A 12,633-nucleotide genomic window follows, 5' to 3' on the forward strand; every position below is an offset into this window, starting at 1 on the left:
TTGAAGCTCGGGATTTCATCGCGAACCCAAGTTTTTCTTCTGTCTTTCCAGCTGGTTTGCTCTGTTTCTTTCTTACTTCTGCCAACTTACTTCTGCCTTAATGCTGAAGATTTTTTTTAAAGTGTGGCATCATTTATGAGGGATGGTTCAAGTCTTGCAAACTGGGAAAAAGTAAATATTTGTCTTTTCTCCCCCTACAATATTTTCAACCTTGAAATTTGGGGTTGCTTTTACTTCTGACCTTTGCAACACCTTTTCCACCATTTACTTGGCTTTCTTCTGGTTTAATACTCTACGAGTAGAACTACTCCCCCTGCCCCTTTTTGTTCATTTTAATTTTTTCAGTACAGAGTAATGGAGCCCAAAACCATGATCTACATGGTTTCGGGCTCCATTGCTTCTAGAATAATAATAACCATGCACTGTCAAGTCAGTTCTGATTCACGGTGACCCTTTTCAGGATTTTCTAGGTACAAAATGCTCAGAAGTGGTTTACCATTCACTTTTTCTGGGGTCGCAGGCCGAAGTAACATCTGGCTCATGTGTGCTCATAATGCACATATTTATCCTATGTGCAGTAGTGGGCAGCCATACAATGAGTAATAACTCAAAAAGCCCCCCAAAAACAGGTTGACGTGGACACACTTGTTGTGTAGGTTGAACGTGGCTTCTCAGTACAGTCTCTGCAGTTGGGCTCAGCACCGTTTATAACAGCAATCCCTTGCCTCCTTTTTGTTTCATCTTATTCTCCTGAATCTTTTTATGATTTCTAAATTCCCCGGCTACTTTTTTCAGCTTTCCCTTTGTCTTATTTTGCATTGAGGACTGCAACTCCACCCATTGTAACGTAGGCTGCATTTACTTACATGTGCTTTTCAAATGCTTATGTACCATTGATAACAGTATGTAATAATTATAAGGCTGATGCTCCTGGCCACCTACTCGAAATCTGTCCTGCCCTTCATGCTTTTGATCCCACAGGCTGTACTTCATTCATGAACCAGTGTGAATGACATTGATCAAACATTTAAAAGCAAGATCTTGTCATTAGGCACTTCACAGCCTGTAAATACATGTGCTTCTTTGGTTCCCTTGTGAATTAATAGATTTATGTTATTTTTAAGAGCACCCTGTTTGGCAAGATAACGTATGCATCTATGGAGTGTTTGTGTATGCATACTTTAACCCCCTGCTCACCTCTCCCATCATTAGTCATTGTTTATTTACACTGCATGTTCTCACCTCCAAGATGTTGCCTTTGAGGTGGAGAAGGTTGATGAGAGTGACATCTGTGGATTTCATTCAGGAGACTTAGGCTAATTGGCTAACCAAGTGCCCTAGGGACAATCCCTGTCCAAGGAATTTAGCAGATAAGAGTTACACAAAAAGTGACAGGTTAGTAAATAGGCAGAGAAGAGAGAGATGCAGGTGAATAAGAACATTGGTTAAAGTCCATAGGGAACCCCTGGCCAAGGTTACTAAACTGGCATATGCAACTCTCTTGTGTGTCTGATTTCAAACCAGACTATTACATCAAAGGTGTATGGAGTGTGTGTGAACAGCTAACAGTTGATGTTACAGTTGGGAAACACTGATTTAGATGAAGCTTGATTTCTCCACCGGTGAGGATACAGTTCTGTGCATTTTGATGTAAGACTAATTGTCTTTGAACATCCTACAATTTACAACTCTTTCATTTCTGTTATTATTCCTGTTGTTATAAAAATACCACACAACTCCTCCAAGGTAAGTGATAAAAAAGCAAAAAAAAAAAAAAAAAAAAAAAGAGCGCTGCTTATACACTGCCCCATAGCGCTTCAAGCACTCTCTGGGCAGTTTACAAGTTAATTATGCAGGCTACACATTGCCTCCCCAGCAAGCTGGGTACTCATTTTACCGACCTTGGATGGATAGAAGGCTGAGTTAACCTTGAGCCGGCTACCTGGGATTGAACCCCGGGCCGTGAGCACAGTTTTGACTGCAGTACAGCAGCCGTTTAACCACTGCGCCACGAGGCTCAATAGATTGCAGCCATAACACTGCAAATCCCAAGATAAATCTCATTAGTCCTAAAGTGTAAGAGGTTTGTAGCATTTGCAGCATGGTATTTTTTTACAGTGCAAGTAACTGCCCTATTTGTTATTAATGCAGTTTTGGGGACAGTTATAGATATTTCCATAATAATGGATATAAACAATGGCTAATAGATATTTCCAGCTATTTCAGATTGATGTTTCTGTTGCAGAGTTTTGATTTTTGGTTAAATTCCTCTAGCTGCACAGGGGAAGTGCAGAATTAGCTTTAACTTCCCAAGAGTAGTCCACCCCTTTTTCTCATTAAATTGGCACTTACAGTCTCAATAACTTATTCTGAGACATATTAAGAGAAAGAATAAAAACATTGCAGCAAGCTAACAGCATGGCAGCTCTCAACCACAGACCTCAACAGAGTTTAATAGACAACTGAGAGGTGGTGGTGGTGAAACAGAGCAGAGAGGCATGGCTCTAGACCTGGGCAAAGTGCGGCCCTCCAGATGTTGCTGAACTGCAAATCCCAACATTCCTCACTGTGTGGGCTAGGCCCAACTCTCCTCATTATTGGCTGTGTGGGCTAGGAATTATGGGAGTTGCAGTTCAACAACATCTGGAGGGCCACATTTTGCCCACCCCTGCATGTGAACTCAGAGGCAGGGAAGAAACCATTGGTGACTAAGCCCAGAAACAGCCCTTCAGCTACTCCTACTAGAGCCAGCATATGAGGTTACAATAACTCTTAACAGTTTCATCTTAATTGTTTTGCCTTTTTTTAAAAAAGGCCAAACAAACAAAACCCCAGGGAATTATGTCATCTACCTGATGGTAAGCCTCTTTAAATGTGAGAAAGACTCTGCTTTTCCTTCTTCAAGGCCTTTAGGCAGAATAATATTGTCACAAGACAGCCTGCATAGGCTCTATAGAGGAAAATGTTTTTTCGTGTGGGAAGACAATTCTCGTATAGGACCTCTTTGGCACCATAAACAGTTTAAACCAAACCATGGAAAGTGTGGAGATGAAGATGAATGATGTCTTAGTGTGATGGGGAGAGGTATTGGGAAATCCTTCATGTGTTGGGTGACAAAACCCTTCTGGAAAGCATCTTCTGGATTGCATAACTGCTGGGTTGCGCTGAAGTCTGCATGGCAGAGCAATCAGCTCTCCTGCTAGGAGAAGGTGAAGAAACTAGATCTTGTTTGGCCACCTTCAGTTACTTGACAACTGAAATGGTGAAGAAGGTGATTGTCTGGTAGTTTATTCTGAGCATTTCTTGGTTTTTGTTTGTTTACTTCTTTCCTACTTTATCTTCAAGCCTATTCTTTGAAACTGAGAAATAGAGGAACAATCCAGAACAATTTATTCACTAACATTGGTGGAAGTATGCATTTTGAAACACTGAAATCCCAGCTCTGTCGAGAAAGTAAGAAATAGTGGAGTTATTTTCAGGAGTGGTGCTGTTTGCTCTGTTTGGCTCACCCCCTACGTGTGGTTTGGTGAGAGGCACATTTTGTGCCAAGAGCTCTGTAAAGGGAACTCCACTTGAAACATAATGGTGGTGAACTTGGCCTTTTCTTCAACCTGGACATCCAGAAGGAAGATAAAATCCAAGAGCATTCCCAGACTGCAAACCTTAGACTTTAAGGGCAATGCAGCTTGGCCCTAAACTGGGGATAACAATGATACTCAGCAATAAAATCTCATTCCTGTCTAGATTACTTGTATGAATGACTCCCACACAGTGCTCACCAAAGACTGAAAATGTTACTTTCGTAGACTACAACTCCCAAAATCCCCAACCAGGATTCTGGGTTAGTCTTCAGAGATAACATTTCCGAGCTGCAGTGTGCGTGGATTCACATACACAAGCATTACAGATAGTGTGACTCACATTATTCAATGAGAAAATAATTATCTAAGCTTTCTAGTAATTTTGCACTCTTTTCAATTATGAATGTAGAGCCAGCCTCTGGCCATTCTTTTTGAGAGAACTAATACAGAGATACAGCACAGCATTTTATAATTTAACACTCTTGCAAAAATGTTCAGAGGTAGATTTGAAGTACAGCAAAAATAAAATAAAATGATAGTATAATTTTAAAATGAAATTTTGTCATCAATATGTTTCGAGCTACGTATTTTTAACCTATGTCTCTGTTCACGTCACAGCTCAGAGCACTGTCTAGAAATTAATGGAAACAGTTAAGCTTCTCTTGTCTTATGAATTTTCTCTGGCCAGACTCCTGCTGGTATAACTTCATGTATAAGGCTGTGGATGGCATCAACTGTAGCCTTTTGTTTTTAATAAGAAATTTTCTATTTTCCATCTCAGGTTTGGAGGCTCCTGAGCAATCCCTTCTGGCCTGTGAGAGTCTTTGGGGCCTCAGGACTCAGGAGCAAGCCTTTGAAAGTGGGCCTCTGTAACCTCATTATGGTCTCTCTGGAGTCTGCTACTGAGGGTTGTTCTGACTTTTCTCACAAAACAGGGACTTGCGAGTGTCAACCACCCACAGGTCCTACCCAGCTTGTGCCCCTTTGCCAAAGTAGAGTCTCTTTATTTTTACAATTAAAGAAAACGCTGCATCATCCATTGGCCATTTTTCCTTGGGTGATTAAAAAAATGTTTTTAGGGGGGTTGCAGCCACTTCCACAGGGAGAATGTCTGAATGACAACTTATGGCATGTTGTTCTAATATACCATTATAAAAGGCACATGGAGTGAATAAGAGTCATTATCATCATCATTATCATCATAAAACTGTCCCTATGGATCATCGAGTTAGTTATTTTATTTTGGACATTATGTTTCTTGTTTATTGTTCATGTGAATTTTTCACTGAGTCTGTTTTGTACTTTATGTCATTGCAATTTGTTTGCTGCCCAAGAGTAGTGGTCCTGACACTAGTTGGGGGGGGGAGGGATAAAAATATATAAATAAACACACAAACATCAGGCAAATAAAATAAAATAAAATAGAAAATAAGGAAGACAAAAATATTGTGGCACCTTAAATGTCCAGTTCCTCAGATATAAGAATGAGGCTACATGGCAAATATTTGTAGAGTTATACAAATCCAGTTTGTTTCCTGGGCAGAAGTTGTTGATAGTGTGACATTTCACATATAGCGACCTTTAAAACTCTGGTCGATATTTAGTTTCCCTCTCAGTAAGCATTGTTCTATACATAATGACAGTGACTGGTGACTAAATTAGTCCCAGGCTATATATAAAACAAGCAGCAACAACATGGTGATAATAAGTTTCTCTAAGACTAATGGGACTTCTGAAGTGGTGTTTGTTAATTAGTAAGAAAAGTTAGCTGGGAATTACAGCAGATGCAACACAATGTTTTACATTTAATAATGGACCAAGAACCCTTGACATACTGATCCACCATAAACCTTTTAAACTTGCAAACCATAAAACCAACTGGCTGCAGGAGACTGCATGTTATTTAAACCTCACAATGCAAAACAAATTCTTTCATGTTGCCAAAATTCCATACTTAAACTTTTATTTCGCCTTTCACGTACTGTATTTGCAGTGAATGTTATTGACTTTGTTTATCTGGGAAGATCCTTATGCAATTCCTGGCATCAGCTTTATTACTGATGAAATTGCATCATCAACATGCCTGTACATAGCCTATGGTTGTTTTATTTCCGTCAAAGATTTTAGGTGAGGTATAATGAGATTTGCAAAAAACAAACTGCCGTCTTGATTTAATGTTTTAGAAGGAATCTGTGAATTGCAGAGCTGGAAGAGACCCTATGGATTATTAAGTCCAGCCCTTGTCAAGAAGGCACAGTGGGGAATCAAACTCCCAACCTCTGACTCCACCGCCAGATACCTAAGCCACTGACCTGTCCCGCAAGGTAAATGTTAAGGTCTTGTGTCATTTGAGGATATCAATCACATTTTTTGTTTAGTCGTTTAGTCGTGTCCGACTCTTTGTGACCCCATGGACCAGAGCATGCCAGGCTCTCCTATCTTCCACTGCCTCCCAGAGTGGAAGATAGGAGAGCCTATCAATCACATTAGGCTGCCATTAATGACTTTGAGAGTCCTCCAAGAAGCCATCTTTGTGGTTCTCCAGGCATTGCAAAGGATTTACCTCCTCCAAGCAAAGGCTACCATTTGGCAGAAGTTAGTTACTAGGAGGCTTCTCTCTCTGAAAAGTGGGCATTCATTAATTTTTGATGATGACTTCCAGGTGAGTCCAATGCACACTCACCTGGAAGTCAGCACTACTGCACACACTTCTGACTAAGCATGCAAAGGACTGCAGTAAGATGCTTTTCATCAGCATCTTTGTCACACTAACACTAGCAAAGGGATTGCTCAGACACCATGCTTTTTTAACAGATGGAGCAATATCAAGATAAACATTGGTCTAGATATAATAGTTAATCTCAACTAGAGTAGACCCAGTGAATCAATAGCACTTCAGCTAGTCAAAATGTCCCATATGTGCATTTCATTGATTCATTGGGTCTACTCTCAGTCATGCTAACAATTGGATTTAGGCCTTCAGCATCTTAAATGTGACTGTGTGGTGTGGTAGACAGACTGATGAGCTGAGGAGATCTGGGTTTGAATCCCTACTCATCTATGGACACTCACTGGGGAAGCATGGCCCTGGTAAAACAACAAATTAAATATTTCACTTACTTTGAAAACCCTTTTAGAGTTGGGATAAGCCAGATGAAGCATGGTAGCACATCCCATGTATCTTAAAGTTAGTCCTTCTAATTCAACACAGAGAGGGAAAGTTGCCTCTTTATCAAATAGGGCAATAGCCTCCTTGTCCTAACTGGACCTTACTCTGTTTGCAGGATAGCAGCTTGTATGTCTTACAAGATCAAGCAAACGCGGGCAAGGTTAGATTGCACACCCAACTGAAAGCAAGGACGTGGGATTTAATCACAACATGATATCCCATGATATTCCACAATATCAGTGGCATTTCAACATAACAACTTTTGCTGAATTATGATGCTCAGTTGTGACTCTGCAGGGGCGAGTCAAGAAAATCCACAATAGACAGTATAATCTATTAATTCATTAGTAATGAAGTTAGGTGTCTCAGTGCTGCTAAATAATATTTTCATGTTTAAATTCTGATTAAACTCAGTTTGTTGAGAGGCTTATGGCCTGTTTATGAAATTTACTATAACTGTCAAACTATTTGCTTGGAAAAATACTAATAAATGTCAAGTAAATTTGCCATGTTACTAAAGTCATTAGGTTGTTGCATCAGTACATTTCATATGATACTGTACAGTTACTTCCATTTTATAGACTTCTGATTAAAGGATCTGAGGATTTTGATCTACGTTTATTTATCTATAAACCTCATCAACATTTGCACAATTAGGCTTACCAAGCCTGAGGTTCAGAAGCTTTTCCTGGCATGCAAACAAAGTGATTGGAATAGTTTTGACCTGATGAATATGTGTTCACTTGCTAGTTGTTAAAGGTGTAGGAATAGGAATTATGCCTGGTTCTTTATAAATAATAGGATCTTTGGTGTATTCTGCCTATAGGAATGGAGCTATAGAATTTAAATGCAAACCAGTTTATAAAAAGTGTGTGCAAAGGCAGAGGCTTAAGAAATCAGGGTTTCTAAAGCCCTATAAAATCTTCTTTACACAGAACATTTTGCTCTACAAAACAAAATGCGTTAACTTTGGCTACAGTTCTAAATGCACTTGTTCCAACAAAGCCCTATTTACTTAACACATTTAGTAGCCGCCTTAAGAATTTTATAATAATACATAGTATTCAGAAAGAATGAATGCTATTATGTAACAACATTTCTGAGCCAAGCAACTTGGGCTACAGGGAGAAAATATGAATTCCAAGTATAATTCAGTACATGATTCTGGCAGCATGGGATAATAAATGCCTCAGCTTGCTACTTCCTAATTTTGACCCATTCTCCAGTAATTCCAACATGGAATACATTTAAAGCTAAAATAAAATTACTTGTTTCTGTTACAATGACTAGCACAGCTATACCTTCAGGATCTGTCTCTTGAAATATTCATTAATTCACACATTTTTCTGAGATTATGTTATCAGCTAGTAAGTGGGGATTGAAGACATGGCATTGGGAAAGGGGTGTGTGCAAACTTTTCATCCAGAGTTGTTTTTATCCTTTCCAAAGTTGCTATTTGCTTCAGGAGGGAATAGGCATTCAAGTGAAACTTTTATGTTTTCCTCAAAAAGGCAAGCAGCAGTTTAAGGGAGGGCTTTAATCTGGAGAAAAAGCACAGATAAATGCCTGAGTCCTAAAGCATCACAGTCATAACCAAAATTGGACCCACTCATGGTTGTTATTAATTACTTTTTAAGGGCAAGAAATGAATGCAGCTGTCACAGACCATCTACTTGCACTCTAAGGATGGTAATTTCTAGCAGGATTTTGTAACTTGTTTTTTAAAAATGCTCTGATTTATGGCATTTTCTTTATATTTATTCATCATGTTAGTTTCTTTTCCTTTGCTATTTTCTCTTCTTCTTCTCCCCCTCCCATCAAGTTTATGTATGTTGTAAATAAACCTTACACAAATAGCCGTTTGCCTAAACAAATAATTTCACTTGCCCCATGAATGTCTCAAAACTTTTGGTAAGTCCAGATGTTTTTTCTATATGTACTTCTGACTGCTTTTGGTTCATTTCTCCTAATTGCCAAGGTATAAACAAAGGTCATATGCGGTGGTAGTTAATTACCTATGTAATTAATTACCTATGTAATTAACTAACACGGGAGCTTTTCTCTTCATATCTTAGAAAAGTTGCTCTTTGGACTAAACTTCCACAATCCCCCACTTGCTTGAGCATTCTGGGAGTTGTAGTCCAAAGAGTACGTTTCCCACCTTATGCTTTATTATGCAGACTGCAGCTGTAGGTCTCGCTGATTTAAAACAGGACACTTAAGAGCAGACCTGGGCAAAGTGCGGCCCGAGGGCCACATACGGCCTGCAAGCTGCTCCTGCCCGGCCCATGGACAGTTTTGAACATCAAAACCATTTATAGCTTTTTGTCTAAAGTTGATCAGTTGCTTATCTTTAACATACCACAGTATTTGTGAAGATTAAGAAGTTTAAAATAAAAACAATCATAACATCACTGTTTCATTTTATTTTTAAGTAAAGTTGGTTCAGCCCCCAAACACAGTTCAGATTTTTCATGTGGCCCCTCTATAGAAATTAATTGCCCACGCCTGCTTAAGAGTGACCTTTCCATCATGTAAGAAAAGAGGCACTGAAATGGCTTATGCTATAATTTTGAAGCCAACATTTAGTCTGGCGCTAAAATAGCAGTTTTGAATGTGACAAATGTACCAGACAGTCTCTGGATCAGAGGCAATTTCATCAACATTTGGAGATAATTCTATGTAGGGTTTATTTAGTAAGTTGGAAGAGGTGCATGAGAGGTGATGCTCAAGAAGACTCTTCTGACAAGGTCACTACTCCTTCATAGAAGTAAAATTGCTGCTGTTGGGGATGATGGCAAATCATATCCTACTCAGAAGGTAATTGCACCTGGACAAGTCACTCTCTTTTCAGCCTGCCCTATCTCACAGACTTGTTGTGAAGATAAAATAGAGGAGCGTCATGTGTACAACCTTGAGCTATTTAGATAAAGACCAAAACAGACTACACTCTTTTATTTCTGATTACCATATATGAGCATGAAAGTTGGACAGTAAAGCCAACATTTGGGGTGGGGGGAATGATTTATTTGAAATATGGTGCTGGAGGAGAGGTTTGTGAATACCCTGGATTGCCAGAAAGATTAACAAGTGAGATCAAATCAAGCCTGAACTAACTCTGGAGGTGAAAATGTTGAAACTAAGGCTTTCATCTTTTGGGCATATCATGAGAAGGCAGGCTTCTCTGGAAAAGACAATGACACTAGGAAAAGTTGAAGGCAATAGGAACAGGGGAAGTCCATGTACAGAAGGATTGACACCCTAAAGGAAGCCACAGGCTTGAGTTTAAAAGAGCTGAGCAAGGCTGTTGAAGAGAGGACAATTTGGATATCCCTCATTCATAGGTTCACGGTATATTGGATTTAACAAGAGGAAGACCAAATGTGATGGACTGATGCCACAGACTTGAGTTTGCAAAAGCTGAGCACAATTGTTGAGGACAGGACATGTTAGAGATCGCTTATTCATGGGGTTGCCATATATTGTGTACGATTTGATAGCACATAACAACGTGTGCAACTTTAAGCGGTTTAGAGAAAAAGTAAAAAGGTCATAAATAAATCCACCTGCTTAATTGCTAGCTAAAGGATCCAGTGAGTTGGGTATCTGGCTGTGGAGCCAGCGGTGAGGCGTTTGATCCACAGCTGTGCCTTCTGGGAGAAGAGCCAGCTATACAGTTCCAAAGTGCTCTCAGAAGAAGGGACGAATAAAACACTTGAGTACTGTACTTTGTACCTTGAAAATCGTAGGAAGGGTTGCCGAACGTCGGAATTGACTTGAGGGCATGTTTTAACGATTATATGAGAGGACTGATGTGCGACACGCACAGTTCTTCCTGCAGTCATAAGCTCCCCGACCATCAACAGCCATCGAGAAAGATTTTCTGTGGCATTTACTCGTACTGTAGAGTCCAGGAAATGTAGAAAACTGGGCTCTGTAATCAAATGACTGGGAGAACAGCTTGGATGGGTCACAAAGAAGCCCTCTCGGGAGCGAAAAAAGGAAGCCCATTCCTTATAATACCTTTTTTTTTGCGGTTTCAGTTTTTAAGAGGGTGGGAAAGAGCCGGCCAGCTCCCCTCTCGCCCCCCAAGCGCGTGTACGCGCCGGCGTGCCTGTGAGAGAAAAAGAGCGGCCGGCAGAGCTGAGCGGGGCGAGGAGGCGAGCGCGCCGTGGCTCCGCCTCACGGCCGGCGACCGCGTTTGCTTGGCACACCAGAGAAGCGAGCCAGACACAGGAGGGGCTTCGTTACGCATTGCGGCGGGCGAGCGAACCTGGAGCTGCCGCCGCCACCACCTCCTGCCGCTTATGGCCTTTCGAGGCCGGGGGGGGAGCAGGAGTCGGTAGCTCGGCGGGGGGCTGAGGTAGCCGTCCGTCCGGCGGGCGCGGGGGGGGGGGAAACGACGACGACGACTTTACTGCTTGGGTAATGTGAGTGGCCCTCCTCCTGGAGAGGCTGGGCGCGCCGGAGCCCAAGGGGGCGGAGTGTAAACCTCGCCGCGGCCGCTCTGCTGCTACCTATTCATTCAGTCAGTCACCTAAAATGGCTGGAGAGAGGAGAAGGTGGTGGAGGAGGAGGAGGTGAGGAGCTCTCGGCCACCTTCGCCCGCCAGAGTCTCCTTTCTTCCGGAGGGCGAGCGTTTTGGAGCCAGCCGGACTTGCATTGCGGAGCCGAAATCTCTCCCCCCCCCCGCATCACTGCCCAGTTGGAGCGACGTATATTTAGATGGTGCAGTCGTTCTCTCGCGCCCGCGCCTTCCCCCCTCTGAGCCATGTCGACCGGCCAAGACGAGAGCGCCGTCCGGGTCGCCGTCAGGTAAGGCGCCGCTCTGCCTGCTGCGGGTTCAAAGGTGCCTTTCGGGGAGTCTCTCCCTGGCGGCCGGGGCGCGTTCTCGGCTACCTGGCGGCCCGTCTTAAGCCAAAGCTTTGGCGCAAGAGGAAAAGCAAGCGGCTTGAGGCCGAGCGGGCGAGGGAGCCCTGGGGATAGGGCCGGGGAATATGGGGGCGCCGGGGAGACCCTCGAGAGTCAGGCCTGAGCAGGTGTGAGGGGAAACACGTCGTTGTCCTTGCAGCCCCTTCGCGTGTCTTGTCCTCAGGAGGAGGAGAAGGCGAGCGACGGTGGCAGGGAGCACCAGCTGCGTCAGATAAAGCGGTCTAATTAGTATTACTGATTAACGTCCTTGAAGTGCCCAAACTAAAAGAATCCCATGCTCGTCCCTTTTTTTTTTTTACGAAGAAGGATATCTTTGGGCAACGAAAATGGTTTGGTGGTGGTTTGAGATGCTGGAAGGATCAGCCCTGCGAATTATCAGCTTCAGCTGCTGGCTTTGCCTAGAACGCAGCCCTTCTTGCAGCTGTTGTGCAGAGGAATTTGGTTTCCTTCAGATATTACACATTTAGTCTGGAGCATTTAATGAAGCATCAGCTGCGTCTCCAAGAGAAAGGGTGCTCCTTTGTATGTCTGGTATGCTTCAGCGGCACAAGGATGAGAGAAATCCACCTTTTTGGACTTAAGTCTGTATAATTACTTGAGGTGGTTAGTACATATATCGTTCAAGTGGATTTAAACACCATGTAATTTGAACTGGCCCTATATGAAACGTTATGTTTTGAAGTTGCTCTGTTGTAAACAGTGTGCGAAGTGGCATGGAAAATTGCAACATCATTCTAGTGCTCTAAAAAATTAATGAAGCTGTTCACAGTGGAACCTGCGTGTCAGCTAGGCCTGTGCCAGCAACATCCTCCTTCACTCCAAAGTCACCCAAGAAGTTTTTCTTTGCTAATAATTTTTTTCATTGGCAGTCTGCAAACGAATGAAGTATCTAATCAGGTTTTAATTCTCTAATTAAGTATGAGCACATTGCATTTTGTGTTAGCAGTGCCT

Source organism: Pogona vitticeps, chromosome 5 (genome assembly GCF_051106095.1).
Source record: "Pogona vitticeps strain Pit_001003342236 chromosome 5, PviZW2.1, whole genome shotgun sequence".
Lineage (NCBI taxonomy): Eukaryota > Metazoa > Chordata > Lepidosauria > Squamata > Agamidae > Pogona > Pogona vitticeps.